Source organism: Engystomops pustulosus, chromosome 1, assembly GCF_040894005.1.
Source record: "Engystomops pustulosus chromosome 1, aEngPut4.maternal, whole genome shotgun sequence".
NCBI classification, from domain to species: Eukaryota; Metazoa; Chordata; class Amphibia; order Anura; family Leptodactylidae; genus Engystomops; species Engystomops pustulosus.
In genome coordinates, this window is record NC_092411.1 from 199,811,933 (window position 1) to 199,828,561 (window position 16,629).

The window sequence follows — 16,629 nt, forward strand, 5'->3', positions numbered from 1 at the left end:
CTGGTTCACTTACCTTGCCGCGACTCCGGCAGTATGGCCCACCTGCCCCCGCTTCCTAGGGCGCATGCACGTCAGCTTCCTGAGATTTAAAGGGCCAGCGAACTGATAATTGGAGCTGGCCGGCTGTCAATTGTGATTAATTCCCAGCACACCAAGTTGTGCAGGGCCCCCTTATAAGCCCCCGGCTTATGCCGACTCGGCAAGGAACAGGCTAAGGTGGCTTTCATCATCTGCCTCCTCTCCGGGAAGGCCCTGGCATGGGATAATCCTCTCTGGGACAGAAAAGACCCGGTTACAGCTGACATCACCTCTTTCTTCGCTGACTTCCGGTCTGTCTTTGAGGAACCTGCACAGGCGTCTTCAGCTGAGACCGCTCTCCTGAACCTGTGTCAAGAGGACTCATCTGTTGGTGACTATGTGGTTCGGTTACTGTACTTTGGCCTCTAAAACTAGCCTGGAACAAAGCAGCCCTGATTGGACCTTTTAAAAAAGGACTTTGGGGACAAGTTAAAAAAGCGCTGTCTGCATGTGACTTGCCGTCTACTCTGAGTAAATTAATTCCTCTGGCCACTCACACTGATATCCAGTTTATGGAGTGCTCTGAGGAGCAACTTCTCAAGCAAGCGCAAGTTCGTGTCCAAAATTTTCCTCGTCTGGCTCCTGCATTCCAAAGACTGCTTCAGCCACCTGCCATGACAGCTGCAGAGGAACCGATGCAGGTGGACAGAGCAGATAGGTAATCCTTTTCCAGCCTCTGCATTCCTGGAATCCGGTCCAAAAGGACACTTTGTGGATGCTACCCTGGTCTCTGAGTACCGTCTTCCTGTGGTTCGTCTCGAGAAGTTGCTGGTCATCTTGTCATCTTGCACAAGGAGAGACTTTCTTTTTACATGCTAACACAGTGCAGGTCTTCAGTTCTTCTGGGCCTTCCGTGGTTGCAGCAGCATGTACTGGTGCTTGCCTGGCAGATGGGTGAAGTTCTCCGCTGGGGACCCGAATGCCAGACACATTGTCTGGAACTGCCTTATCTCGTCTACACCGCCTCGCTACCGAAGTCCTCCATGCCTCTGGTGGGTCTCCCTGCTCTATATGTGGACTTTGCTGATGTCTTTTCAGAGAAGCAAGCAGACACTCTTCCATCACCGGCCTGAAACCGCTCCTGCTAGAGGTTGATGCCTCATCCGTTGGTGCCGGAGCCTTTCTCACCCAGAAGGGGCCCTGAGGCCGAACTCTCACCTGTGGGTTGTTCTCCAAGACCTTTTCAGCTGCAGAAAGGAACTACTCTATTGATGATCGGGAGCTTCTGGCTATTAAACTTGCTTTGGAAGAATGATGCTATCTTCTGGAGGGTGCTTGTCATTTAGTTAGTATCTATACTGATCACAAAAACCTCCTGTACCTCCAGACTGCCCAGCGTCTCAATCCACGGCAAGCTCGATGGGCTCTCTTCTTCTCCCATTTCAACTTCCTGATACATTTCTCTCCTGCAGAGAAGAGTGTTAAGGCCGATGCTTTCTCTCGTTCCTTAAATGTTGTTAGGGAAGATCCTGCTCCCAGACATATCGTTCCTCCTGAATGGCTGGTTCTTGCTGCCCCAGTGGACCTTTGGCAACTTCCTCCTGGCAAGACTTATGCCCGACCTGCCCTTCGGAAAAGGATACTGACTTGGGGACATTGCTCACATGTGGATGGGCACATTGGGGTGTAAAGCTCTGTCGCCCTCATTTCCTGTTTCTACTGGTGGCCAGATCTGGTCAAGGATGTATGGGATTTTGTGGGTACCTACACTTCCTGTGCCCGAAGCAAGCAATCTCACCTTAAACCTGCTGGTCTTCTGCCATTACCGATACCCATGGACTCACGTGGCAATGGACTTTATTACTGATCTTGCATCTTCCTCGGGCAATATCATCATCTAGGTGGTAACCGACCAGGTCTCCAAGATGTCCCACTTTATTCCTCAGCCATGTCTTGCATCAGCTCCACACCTTGCCAACCTGTTCTTCCTGCACATCTTCCGGCTTCATGGACTATGTCTGTTTGAAGATTCCTAGTTATAAACTTGGTCCTCGATTCCTGGGTCCATTTGAGGTACTGAAGCGCTTGGCCTTCCTCCCTCCATGTGCATCCTGAACTGCTTCCTTGTCTCTCTTGAAGCCAGTCATCCTGAACCGCTTCACTTGGCAAGTGACTTCTCCTGCTCCTGAGGCTGATTCCACCAATGTCTTCGAGGTAAAGGAGATCCTGGATATGAAGACAGTTAGAGGGAAGCAGTTCTTCCTTACCGACTGGAAGGGGTTCGGGCAAGAGGAAAGATCCTGGGAGCCAGAGGATAACATCTTGGATGGTGGCCTGCTGCAAAAATACCTCCAGTCCAAGAAAAAAAGGGAGGGCGAAGGGGGGAGGGTGTACTGTCACAGGTGCTCCAGCGACCCAACTCCCAAATCGCAGGAGCACCCGTGCCCCTCTCCGCTGCCCTGCTCGCCCGCTGGTTCACTTACCTCACGCGATCCAGCACTGACTCCGGTGATACAGCGTGTGCAACCCCACCTCCAAGGGCGTGCACGCACTGGCTTCCTGAGATTTAAAGGGCCATCACACTGATAATTGCTGCTGGCTGGCTTCCAATTATGATAAATTCCCAGCCCCTTCATGTGTTCTCTGCTGGATCTTTGTGCCTTGTGCCCTAGAGAAAGCTGTGTTCCATGCCCTGTGCTATTATTGTGAGTTCTTATTGTGACCCCAGTTCCATTCCTGACTATGCTCCTCCGCTGCCTGCCTTGACCTATTCCTACATCCCCGACTCTGATCCCGTGCTGCCCATTCTGACCTCTTGCCTGTCCCCAAGTACGATTCTGCTTAACGTCTTTGTACCTCGCCTTTTTTGCCACCGAGTTCATAGCACCTGTGGAACGACCCGGTGGTACCACGCCGCAGCAAGTCCAAGGCTCTGGTGGAAACCGGGTACCACTTAGATTCCGGATCCAGGTGTCGGCTTATGTCATCGGTCCCGGTGGTCCAGTGGGTTCGCTACCCCTGATGCCTGAAATAAAGCATGTGGATAACAGGAAAAGGCTGAAGCTCTCACAGGAGGCAAAAACACAGGTACGTACACTCACCGGCCACTTTATTAGGTACACCATGCTAGTAACGGGTTGGGCCCCCTTTTGCCTTCAGAACTGCCTCAATTCTTCGTGGCATAGATTCAACAAGGTGCTGGAAGCATTCCTCAGAGACTTTGGTCCATATTGACATGATGGCATCACACAGTTGCCGCAGATTTGTCGGCTGCACATCCATGATGCGAATCTCCCGTTCCAACACATCCCAAAGATGCTCTATTGGATTGAGATCTGGTGACTGTGGAGGCCATTTGAGTACAGTGAACTCATTGTCATGTTCAAGAAACCAGTCTGAGATGATTCCAGCTTTATGACATTGCGCATTATCCTGCTGAAAGTAGCCATCAGATTTTGGGTACATTGTGGTCATAAAGGGATGGACATGGTCAGCAACAATACTCAGGTAGGCCGTGGCGTTGCAACGATGCTCAATTGGTACCAAGGGGCCCAAAGAGTGCCAAGAAAATATTCCCCACACCATGACACCACCACCACCAGCCTGAACCGTTGATAAAAGGGAGGATGAATCCATGCTTTCATGTTGTTGACGCCAAATTCTGACCCTACCATCCGAATGTCGCAGCAGAAATTGAGACTCATCAGACCAGGCAACGTTTTTCCAATCTTCTACTGTACAATTTCGATGAGCTTGTGCAAATTGTAGCCTCAGTTTCCTGTTCTTAGCTGAAAGGAGTGGCACCCGGTGTGGTCTTCTGCTGCTGTAGCCCATCTGCCTCAAAGTTCGACGTACTGTGCGTTCAGAGATGCTCTTCTGCCTACCTTGGTTGTAATGGGTGTCGATTTGAGTCACTGTTGCCTTTCTATCAGCTCAAACCAGTCTGCCCATTCTCCTCTGACCTCTGGCATCAACAAGGCATTTCCGCCCACAGAACTGCCACTCACTGGATGTTTTTTCTTTTTCTGACCATTCTCTGTAAACCCTAGAGATGGTTGTGCATGAAAATCCCAGTAGATCAGCAGTTTCTGAAATACTCAGAACAGCTCTTCTGGCACCAACAACCATGCCACGTTCAAAGGCACTCAAATCACCTTTCTTCCCCATACTGATGCTCAGTTTGAACTGCAGGAGATTGTCTTGACCATGTCTATATGCCTAAATGCAATGAGTTACCACCATGTGATTTAACTGATTAGAAATTAAGTGTTAACGAGCAGTTGGACAGGTGTACCTAATAAAGTGGCGCGGTGAGTGTATATATGCATAGACATGGTTAATGGATAAGATTTATTGAAAAGTGGCCAACCCCTTTAAGTTGATTATGAAACATTTAGAAGGCAAGAGATATTTTAGGTTTTTTCATGGCCCATAATCAGGATATCATGCACAAAATCAAATTTTAAGCGATATGCAAATTATTTGTATAAAGTCAGAGAGGCAGAAAGCTAAACACTAACGTCAAGCTCTCCTTGCCTCAGAACCTCTTCTTTTCTTTGATTGACATCCCTGTGTATAGGGTGGCACAGAACCATTCTCCTGTGCTTCATGGGAGAACTGTACTTCAGCTTTAAAGTTGTTTTTATGAATGATTCCATCACACTGGACTATAAGAAAAAACATGATCTGGAATATCTCAATCTTCTTAAAATCACTTATAACATAATTTACATTTAAGAGTATACGAAATGTATAAAGATAACAGAAGAAAAAGATTGTCAGCTGTACTATTAATATAAATACATATTTATTCTTGAAAAATCAATAATATAAAAGCTCTAAAAATAATAATAATATGAGGTTTTTTTCTGCTGACAGGTTTCCTTTAAGCTAACATAAAACTGCAAAGGATGTTTACTAGAGATGAGCGAACATGCTCGTCCGAGCTTGATGCTCGGTCGAGCATTAGGGTACTCGAGACGGCTCGTTGCTCGGACGAGTATTTCCCCTGCTCGAGATCGAGCATTTAATTAAAAAAACACAGTGAAGAACAATGAAGAATAGAATAAAAACAGTGAACACAGGATCATTTAAGATAAAAACACAGTGCAGAACACAGTGCAGAATAGATTACAGATGTTCGGCACATCTGCTTACTTGTCGGGAGATACGCGCGGAACGGCGCGAACAAAATAGCATGTGAAGAACAATATATATGTGTGTAAAGAACACATTGCAGATGTTTCCATACATCTGCAATGTCTTCTTCACACATATATATTGTTCTTCACATGCTATTTTGTACGCGCCGTTCCGCGCGTATCTCCCGACAAGTAAGCAGATGTGCCGAACATCTGTAATCTATTCTGCACTGTGTTCTGCACTGTGTTTTTATCTTAAATGATCCTGTGTTCACTGTGTTCACTGTGTTCACTGTTTTTATTCTATTCTTCACTGTTCTTTACATCTGCTAACTTGTCGGGAGATAATATACGCGCGGAACAGTGAAGAATAGATCGCAGATGTTTGCAAATTATCAGAAGACATTCTTTTTCAATTAAATAACACATTTTATTCCCGAACCATGGTCCCTTTGAAAAATGCTCGGGTCTCCCATTGACTTCAATGGGGCTCGTTACTCGAAACGAGCACTCGAGCATCTGGAAATGTTCGGCTCGAGTAACGAGCACCCGAGCATTTTAGTGCTCGCTCATCTCTAATGTTTACTCTTCTCTGGGAACAAGAAGTTTTTTCCCATCTTTATCTAATATCACAAAACCTGTAGAATGCTAAATACAAATATCCTATTGTAAGTTGACATTTGACTAAGTCAGCAATGTTTTAGGATATCATTTGAAATTCCTGGAAATAAACTATTGTTGATTTCCTTTTTTAAGAAGATATATTGCATAGCAACAATAGCCTAAGACTTTGAGCATGATCCTTTACTTTGGAATAATTGCACTTCTTAGTTTCAGCAGTGACTATAGATTGTAAGGTTTAATATACATTTATTTTATCAATTCAATGAGGCAGATTTATCAAAATTCTGTAAAACAGTGCTCAGTTAGACTAGACTGTCTTGTACTGTGCCAGATTTATCACTGTGTGATAATAAAAACAAACTGCACCAAAATTGGCTCACACATTTCCTTGTGAAGTCACTGCCATTACTCATGGCCACACCTCTTTTGTGGAACTTCCATAATCGGAAATATGTCTAAAATCTGCCTCAAACAATTGATAAACATGGAACAGGACATACCGTATATACTCGTGTATAAGCCGAGTTTTTTAGCACAAAAAATGTGCTGAAAAACGTCTCCTCGGCTTAAACACGATTCTATTACAAAAAAATGTCCCCACTTAAAAATAAATAAACTTATATACCCTCCGATGTTGCCGCAGCTCCCCGATGTCAGTGCGGCTCCATAATGTCGGCGCGTCCGGTCTTCTTTCTTCTAAGCGGCTCCTGTTCTTTCTTCCTGCTTCTGTCATGGACGCGTCCATGTTTTCCATGCTGGCCACGCATACTATGACGTCAGCAGCGGCCACATCATAGATGTGCCTGCTAGAAGAAAACATGGCCGCATCCATGAGAGAAGCAAGATGAAAGAAGAGGAGCCGCGGAGAAGAAAGAAGACAGGACGTGCTGACATCGGGGACATCAGGGAGCCGCGCTGACATTGGAGGGTGAGTATATAAGTTTATTTTTTTTAAGTGCTGTAGGGGCAGGCTGTATACTACTAGGGGCTGCCTGTATACTACATGGGGCTGGCAGGCTGTATACTACTGGGGGCAGGCAGGCTGTATACTACTGGGGGCAGGCTGGCTGTATACTACTGGGGGCTGGCAGGCTGGCTGTAAACTACTGGGGGCTGGCAGGCTATATACTACTAGGGGCTGGCTGTATACTACTAGGGGCTGGCAGGCTGTATACTACTGAGGGCTGGCAGGCTGTATACTACATGGGGGCTGGCAGGCTGTATACTACATGGGGGGAAGGTTGGCTGTATACTACATGGGGGCAGGCTGGCTGTATACTACTGGGGGCTGGCTGGCTGTATGCTGCTAGGGGATGGCTAGCTGTATACTACAGGGGGCTGGTGGCTGTATACCACTAGGGGCTGGCAGGCTGTATACTACTGGGAGCTGGCTGACTATATACTACTGGGGGATTGCTGGCTGACTATATACTGCTGGGGGATTGCTGGCTATATGCTGGGGGGGGGGTGACCAATGCATTTCCCACCCTCGGCTTATACTCGAGTCAATAGTTTTTCCCAGTTTTGGTGGTAAAATTAGGGGTCTCAGCTTATACTCGGGTCGGCTTATACTCGAGTATATACGGTATAAGGCATTTTTTGGTGCCAACATGTACACATTATTTCAGATATTCTTCAGGATACTTATTTATCAGAAAAGCCCCTACCCAACCATTTTAACTTATAGCATAGATTGATAAAATAGATTGATATGGGACAATACTTTTGCTTCTTAAAGGCTTATTTTTCCCGTCACAAACCCTAGTCATGCAAACCTGCCATGCAAATGAACCCACCCAAAATTAATACTAAATGTTTAAAAAGCATTGCCCCATTTATAAATGGTTTCTTTCCACGGCTGTAATATTAAAATCTGTGTTTGTAAACTTATATGCAACTCGCCTGATTACTCGCCTAAGTTAGTCCAATGAGGCCCTGCACATTCAGTGATTACTCACTCAGGTCTCACTGCTACAGAGAATGCTGATATGTGAAACATTGAGATAAAGCTCTGTTACATCACTTCATGTCATGTGACCAGCGTGATGTCATCTAAGGTCCTGTAAGATTTGCACAGTCTACCCCATGTACGTATCTGTTCACATGAAATTACAGCATGCCTCCCAGGACTTCTACTTCCCCCTATCCTTCTTAGAAGCATGCTGTTATTTCATTTGAACATACATACATGGGGTAGACTGTGGAAATCTCACAGGACTTTAGATTAAATCACACTGGTCACATGACATGAAGTGATATAACAGAGCTCTATCTCAGTGTTCCACATAACAGCATGTTCTGCTGTGATCATGCCCTGATACTGCCATGTGATAAGATACATTTACAATGTCTACCCCATGTCTGTAACTGGAAATGATCTTCAATGACATCACCCTGGTCACCTGGCATGCTGAGAAGCGTGATGAGACATGGCGAGGAGTATATGGGACGGGCTGGGAAAGCAGGACATGCCTCCTCTGATTCAAGGTAAGATAAGATAAATTAAGATAAAGTTAAATGATGGGGATGTAATTTATTCAATTTTTAGCTAAAAGAAGGAAGTAGGTTAGTTAATAGGGTTCTATGGGAATCTGTCACTAGCTGTATTTGTGAAAATGTGGTGACAGGTTCCCTTTAAAGAGAACCTTAGAGGGCATGGGCTTAGGGACACTAAATAAACTTACATACACACCTTCTGGCACCCACAATGCTTGCCGCGGCTTCCCGATGCTCCATGTGGCTCCTCTCTTTTCTTCTCTCTGCTGTAAAAGCCGGCAGAGAAGCACGGCAGTACATTATGATGCGGTGGTGTTGCCGCTGATGCCCTTATAGTGTGCGCTGACTGGAACAGTGCAAGAACAGGTTTTTTTCCCGTCTGAGAGAAGAAAGAAGAGGAGTCGTGGAGACTGGAGCATCAAGAGTATGTAAGTTTATTTTATTTATGTGCTGGGCAAACTGGGGGATGGCTGTATACTAAAGGGGGCTGGCTGGCTTTATACTAAAGGGGGCTGGATGGCATTATACTAAAGGGGGCTGGCTGGCATTATAGTAAAGAAGGCTAGATGGCTGTATACTAAAGAGTGCTGGCTGTATACTAAAGGGGGCTGGCTGTATAATAAAGGGGACTGGTTGGCTGTATACTAAAGGGGGCTAGCTGGCTGTATACTACTGGGGGTGGGGTGGCTATTTACTACCGGGGTGGGCTGGCTATATACTACTGGGGGTGGGCTGGTTATATACTACTGGGGGTGGGCTGGTTATATACTAAATGGTGTTGGCTATATACTAAATGGGGTTGGCTATATACTAAAGGGGGGTGGCTGTATACTAAAGGGGGCTGACTTTATACTAAAGGAGACTGGTTGGCTGTATACTAAAGGGGGCTGGCTGGCTATATACTACTGGGGGCTGGCTATATACTACTGGGGGCTGGCTTACTATATACTTCTGGGAGTCGGCTATATATTACTAGGGCCTCGCTGGCTATATACTGGGAGGCTGTGACCAATGATTTCCCACCCTCGGCTTATATTTGAGTCAATAGTTTTTCCCAGTTTTTGGTGGTAAAATTAGGGGCCTCGGCTTATGCTCTGGTCGGCTTATACTAGTGTATATACGGCAAATGCACTCTAAAGCAGTGAGATGTCTTTGTAAATTTGCCCTTTGAGCTACAAATAGAACCAATCACAATCTTTCTACTTATTTATTTGTAGAATCAGGTTGACCTAATTAAAAAAAAATCAATAAAGGACCTTTGTATTTCACATTTTTTTCTCCAAGTACATTATGCCAGCAACAACAGGCGTGGCAAATGTATAATCTTAGACGACTCCCAAGCACAGTATTGTGAAGGCACATTTTCAGTAGTATGAACTTATGATATCCTCTGTATGAAAAATTCAAATCCCTGCTATTCTCTTTGCCAAGAAAAAGGAAGAAACACAAACAATACAAAGTACAGAAGCGCACAGGCACAAAAGTCGACTATATAAATTCTCAGAATGCAGTACTTTTTGAACATTGTATAAACATATTTTTCTATTAACTTAAAGTGAACATTAATATTGACTAATTTTCTACTAGTGAATGATGATATCACCATACATAGACCTTGTGAAATAGAAAAAAATGGCAGCATTCTATATGTACTGCCAAGATATTAAAGCAGGTACAGTGCTGCAAGTCAGAGATGTAACTAGCCTATATTAATTTATAATACTGGTATTGTCTTATGAGGCTGCATGCCCACTAGCTACACCCACTCGACATAAAACTGGAAAAAAGTTGCAATTTCCTGGTCACACAAAGCGACTTTTTTAGGCATAGTTCACCATACTATGCCTAAAAACAAAACTGTCATATATGTCATGATTCATACACCCCCTACCCATCATCTCAGAAGAACAAACAAGATAACTCAGATTTTTGCCATTGGAAAAGAGTCTGGAAGACCCAAAAATATTAGATAATAATAATAATCTTTTATATAGCGCCATCATATTCCCTAATGCTTTACAAATCGTAGGAAACATATACAACTAAAATACTACATTACAAACCATCATATGGAACAATGATTTTGTTGTGAATTGGGAAAACCAATTGACCTTTTGCACCTTGGCCTTTGAGTGTTTTACTACACCCCTGGGTGTGGTGATATTTTTCTGCCTCACAACCTGGGAGGTTTACGCTGTGACTACAGAAGACAAGCTTCATTGATAAAATTGTAAACCCATTGTGTTTTATTGTAATATGTTTGGAATTGTTATATTGTCTTTTTTAATACTTTACGATTGTATAAAGTACAAGGGGAGAGATACATACAAAGAGTTTACAAAACTTATACTGTTGGACTGCTGGACTATGAAAATAGTTCTGACAAGCATGCTATTGGCAAGTAGAGAGACTACAGTCAAATTACAGAACTTTATTTCCCTATTGTATGAGTCATGCCAAATGCTGTCCAATTCTAAATACACACAACACAATTCATTCTCTGTGTTACCTTGAGATGTAGACCTGGTAACATCAACTGTATCCAATCCATGTTTCTCCACGTTTATACTGCTATACCTTGCTATCGGGGCTCAGAATTGCAAATTGACACCTCAGACAGATATCCATTTATGCAATGCTATCCAATAATTCCGTAATTATAAACAGCTATTCACATTCTATTGTAAATGATTTGTATATATACTAATTACAGTGCCAATAGGTAGCTCCTGCCTCTTAGTCAACATCAACCATCTATTGAATTTGGGTCCTACTGAATAACTAACTGAATATAAATAGAGACATACAGGCAAGACTGGAATCTACATTTTATTAATACATTAGATTGTAAATAACAGAATGATCTGAAGTTGTAAAATCATTCTGGAAGCAGTTCAATGAATAAATGTCAATGTAAACATCCTGTTTCTGGTATGTGGAAACAACTGGCTTGTTTTTAAAGGAACTGTCTTGGGCTACATCCACATGTCGTTTATATGAAACACTCAGTGTATACACCATAAAACCTCCTGACATATATATACTGAGCATATCCATAGACATATACTGGCAGATGTCAGCCTTTGCCTGAAATTTGCAAAGTGCATGTTGTATATAGTGGAAAAGAAAGGCTGGAGAGATGCAGCTTGTCCTGCTCCCTCCTGCTGTCAACACATACGCTCAGTAAAGGCCATTGGACGCAATGGGGGTGGATCCAAGGTATTACATCCCTCCCCTGCCTATGGGTATACAACGCCCGGCAGAAGGGAGGTCCCCAGCGATGTCATCGTCTGTACAAGGACAATCACTGGCTGCTGCTGATATTCTTGCTATCTATTGGGAGCACTGCAGAAAATATGTGTTGCCCTGATATGTGCTCAGGATACTACGGGTGCAGCACTGAACTGCCCATGTGAGTAGAAGGAGCTTACAGGGACATACTGGCAGTGCTGTTGGGACGCTGGGCATGATTCTATATGTATTGTAACCCCATGCTGTTTCAGGCAAAAGCAGTAAAGTCAGAGCAGAGTGTAAGTGAGGAGCGCAGGCAACTGAGACAACTAGAGTAACTTGGTGGCATACAAACCATCTCTGTAGCAGTCACTGGAAGTTGAAAATGCCCATCACTGTAGGCAAAGAGACAGATTGTAGAGACCTTCAGAGACTGTTTGCTTTCCAATTTTTCCAAAGATATGGTTAAATGAATTTCCTGCAATATGACTAAGGCTTTAACCTGCCATATATAGAACATAATGACTGAACTGAATACAGGCCGTCCACTACTTAAGGACACATACAGACGACCCCTAGTTACAGACAGACTGCTCTGCACTGTGACCTCTGGTGAAGCTCTCTGAATGCTTTACTATAGTCCTATTATTTATTATTTATTTTTTTATTATATATTGGGCACCTAATATTAAACACTTAAGACAAAGCTCATTTTCACGACTAGGAAACAGCCTGATATCTGCCATGTGTCACTAAATGCGGTAATAACTTTAGAATGCTTTAAATTATTCAAGTGATTTTGAGATTGTTCTTCACATTAACAGGACATTTTGGTGGATACATTTTGCATTTACTATAAAAGAAAATTGGAAATTTTGTGAAATTTTGGAAAATTTGCCTTTTTCTGAATTATAAATATTATGCTTTTAATGATTGGTCCTACCATCCAAATTAATGACTACCAAAGATTAAACATACACTCGCCGGCCACTTTATTAGGTACACCTGTCCAACTGCTCGTTAACACTTAATTTCTAATCAGCCAATCACATGGCGGCAACTCAGTGCATTTAGGCATGTAGACATGGTCAAGACAATCTCCTGCAGTTCAAACCGAGCATCAGTATAGACTGGCTGATAGAAAGGCAACAGTGACTCAAATCGCCACCCATTACAACCAAGGTAGGCAGAAGAGCATCTCTGAACGCACAGTACGTCGAACTTTGAGGCAGATGGGCTACAGCAGCAGAAGACCACACCGGGTGCCACTCCTTTCAGCTAAGAACAGGAAACTGAGGCTACAATATGTACAAGCTCATCGAAATTGGACAGTAGAAGATTGGAAAAACGTTGTCCATCCCTTTATGACCACAATGTACCCAACATCTGATGGCTACTTTCAGCAGGATAATGCGCCATGTCATAAAGCTGGAATCATCTCAGACTGGTTTCTTGAACATGACAATGAGTTTACTGTACTCAAATGGCCTCCACAGTCACCAGATCTCAATCCAATAGAGCATCTTTGGGATGTGGTGTAACGGGAGATTTGCATCATGGATGTGCAGCCGACAAATCTGCGGCAACTGTGTGATGCCATCATGTCATATGGACCAAAATCTCTGAGGAATGCTTCCAGCACCTTGTTGAATCTATGCCACGAAGAATTGAGGCAGTTCTGAAGGCAAAAGGGGGTCCAACCCGTTACTAGCATGGTGTACCTAATAAAGTGGCCGGTGAGTGTATGTCTGCTTTATGTCAGTGGCATTTTTTTCAATGTTTTTTTATAAAGCTTACAAATTGTACAGCAACTTTCCAAATTTTCAAGGAAATTTCACAATAAATTATTTTAGTCAGAAATTTATTTTAATAGAGGTTTATACTGTATTATATTTATAAGAAACCCATCTAAAGCACCCCATTCTTATACCTTAACCCCTAAAACTATTAAAAACAGCTTTTTATAAGAAAATTAACCTTTTAAAACATTAATTAAAAAAAGATGGATGTTATATGCTGACTTTTTTCGAGTATGACGATACCCCACATCTGGATGTTTCCTGTTGTATTGGCACATGGTGAAGTGCAGAACGTAAGCAGTGCCATTAAAATTTTGGGGGGCACCTTTGTGGGCCGAGATCTTTATTGAAAAGACTGTTGTACAATATATATTTGACAAAAGATGCACAAAACAAAGGACAGAATACATTTGTACTCATATTGGATGGTTGGCTTACTTATGTAGACTAGTTTTGTTTGAGCAAGAGTACATACTGTATATCAGTAGAACAACATATTCTTCTTAGATAAGCGAAGCTGCTGAAGGTTGCTGTCACATTTGCGGACACCTCCAACAATGGTTGCAATGTAAATATATAATAACTAAAAAACATGCGGGTAAAACAGATACACATACAAGTGACACACACAAGGGAAGTGGGCAAGGGAAAAGGAGCGAGAAGTAAGGGTTATCACTTTCACTCGCTGACAAGTTTCCGGGGGTCACCTCTAGATGCAATAGTTTTAAAACTTACTGAGATACCAGAAAAGTTGAAAACTCTAACAATTGACCCCATTTTGGAAAATATACCTGTCAAAGAGTCCATCAAGGGGTAAAACGAGCATTTTAACACCACAAGTGTTGCATGGAACTTAATTAACTCTGACTTGAGTGTGTGTGAAAAATTTCCAAACAAATTTTCTATGACCCCAAAATATTTATTTTTACAAAGGATTAAAGACAAAAATTTACTCCGTAGTTGTGTCCTGAATATAGAAATACCCCACAAGTGGTCAGAAACTGTGGGGTACAGATAAGTAGGAGTGCCAATAAATTTCTGGAATGAATTTCGTTTTCTGCCATTGTCATTTGTATTCATGTGTATGTTGAGTGATATTATACACCTGGCATGTGTATAAATGTTTGGTTCTTATTATTGAATTGAGCAGTAAATTTCCTACATATGATATACTGTATGTCCTTTTTTGCTTTCAGAAAATACATAGTTAGCCAAATGGCTAATTTTTTTTAAAGGGGACCTGTCACCACATTTTTCACAAATACAGCTAGTGTTAGGTTCCCAAAGAGCCTAGTAACTAACTTAACTAAATATATTCAACTTTATCATTTTACCAAGCATGTCTATAGTAAGTCATGGTGGGCGTGGCCTCTTCAGGCTCAATACAGCAATCCCCATATAGCAGTAATGTCATTTTACCAGGCTGACAACACTGCAGGTCCTTTAGCCTTCTAACATCAGCAAACTGTACACCAAGCATATTTCTCACAAAATCACAGCATATCATATCACAGGAAATCACAGCAACCTGCATGAAGAGCAGTAGAAGTCCATGCAGGTTGCGATTATTTTATGTGGTCAGATGTGCATGGGGTACAGTTTGCTAATGTTAAGAGACTAGAGGACCTGCAATGATGTCAGCCTGGCCTCATGACATCTGATTTTGTGGGGATCTGAGGGAAACAGTTTTTAGCTAAAAGAATAGGGTCAGATAGCTACTAGGGCTCTGTGGGAAATTGGGCAGTGATCTGTTGGGAGCCGCCTTGTTTAAAGGGAACCTGTCAGCAGGAATGTGCCTGTGTCAGAGTGCTCTCCATGACCCCTCCTTACTTGCTGTTATGTGCATTGAGCAGGCAGGGGAATGGTGTGGAGGGGATGGTGTGGAGGACAGGAATAATACATGAAGAGCTACAGGCCCACACAGGCTGCAGCTGTCTCTCCCATGGGACTCACCACATGCTGCTGGCAGGGAGCCAGGTAATATTAATCAGACTATTATTTGCTGCTGAAATTATTCTGAATGCTGACAAAGGCATATTAAAATCAGCATAGCATAGACTATTGGAACCTGTCACCAGCTAGAAATCACATTCCGGTGACAGGTATCAACAGAATAAAAGTTCCTGGAGAACTCTGATTGTAGATATTTATATTCTATTTTTTATCCATAGTCAAGTTCTATAGCAAATTATTCTAGGTAAACTAAGGGCAAAGTAGAGTCATAGGCAGAGTAGAGTCTAAGTTATTGGTTGTGCATGAATGTCTAGGTACGATTGTGTATTTAGTATGTGGATCTGCCAAAAGTCTAACTCAGTAAATATGTTCAGTAAATATAGAGCTGATGAACGTGTTCTTTGACGATCTGTATGTGCCTAGCTTAAGTCGTTCACATCTCTTCCTACTGCAAAAAACAGAGAGCATCACGGCAACATGACATAAAGCAACATTAAAACAAAGGTAATCAAGATAATAGGATTTCAGTATATAGAATCTATACATATTTTATATAAAAGTTGAGAAGGATTTTATTTATTTGTTAAATTCACCATCAGTGTGTGGTTAAGAGAATAACAGAATTGTAATTTTACCTCACAGTCCAGAGTCTTCAGAAGTCAGGAAAGTATAAACCGTCTGTTTCAGCTCACAGAATATGTGACTATGCAATAAGCCTGGCCTCACAGACACAAGTAACTTTGAACTGTTCCCTGCATTCAGTTACTCCACCCACAGGAAGAAACCAGCTTTGATAACTCAATATTGCCCCCTAGAGGATAGGACGAGTAACATTCACTGTATAATAGTTAAATAAAGAGGTTAATCTAGGTTATGCCACACACTCATGTGAAAGTCCTTTAGGTCAGATCCTAGTTTTGTATTTGCCAGGTTTAAGTACAAGTTGTTAAAGTTCACTTTACTAGACAAATTAATAAGTCCCTGCTACCCAGCTTTTAGAAGACACAATTTTGCCTCAAACTTTATTTGTCACGTGCATTAGATTTTGGTTTTATTTTCAAACATATGGCGATCCTGTCATATTGAACCTGGTGTACCATCCATGGGTCTGCTTCAACATGGTGTAGAGAAAAGTGTGGATTTGTTTATGGAAAAAAAATCAGTATAACTTTTTATATATATGTATATTTGTCCTTTCTTATTGATTTAAACCGTTTTTTAAGGTCAGGTTCTGATCTCTGGCATCCAGTTGGTGACAGTGGGTCATTATAATCACAGCAATACTACATTTATATAGTTTTTGTTATTTGCTTGGGGCACCATATTTTAACACCCATAGCATTTTATTTTGATGTGGCTTTGCTGAG

The 16,629-nt window shown here is 42.5% G+C and overlaps 1 protein-coding gene across 1 annotated transcript in view; it reads right to left on the minus strand.

Annotated features, from left to right (window-relative positions):
* The window catches only part of HPGDS (hematopoietic prostaglandin D synthase), a 58,551-nt gene extending 42,522 nt beyond the window's left edge, over positions 1–16,029 (minus strand). Inside the window, exon 1 of the mRNA XM_072117860.1 lies at positions 15,898–16,029. The gene's annotated coding sequence lies outside the window, so the exon portion shown is untranslated. The remainder of the gene's footprint in view (positions 1–15,897) is intronic.
* Between the last annotated feature and the right edge of the window lie 600 nt (positions 16,030–16,629).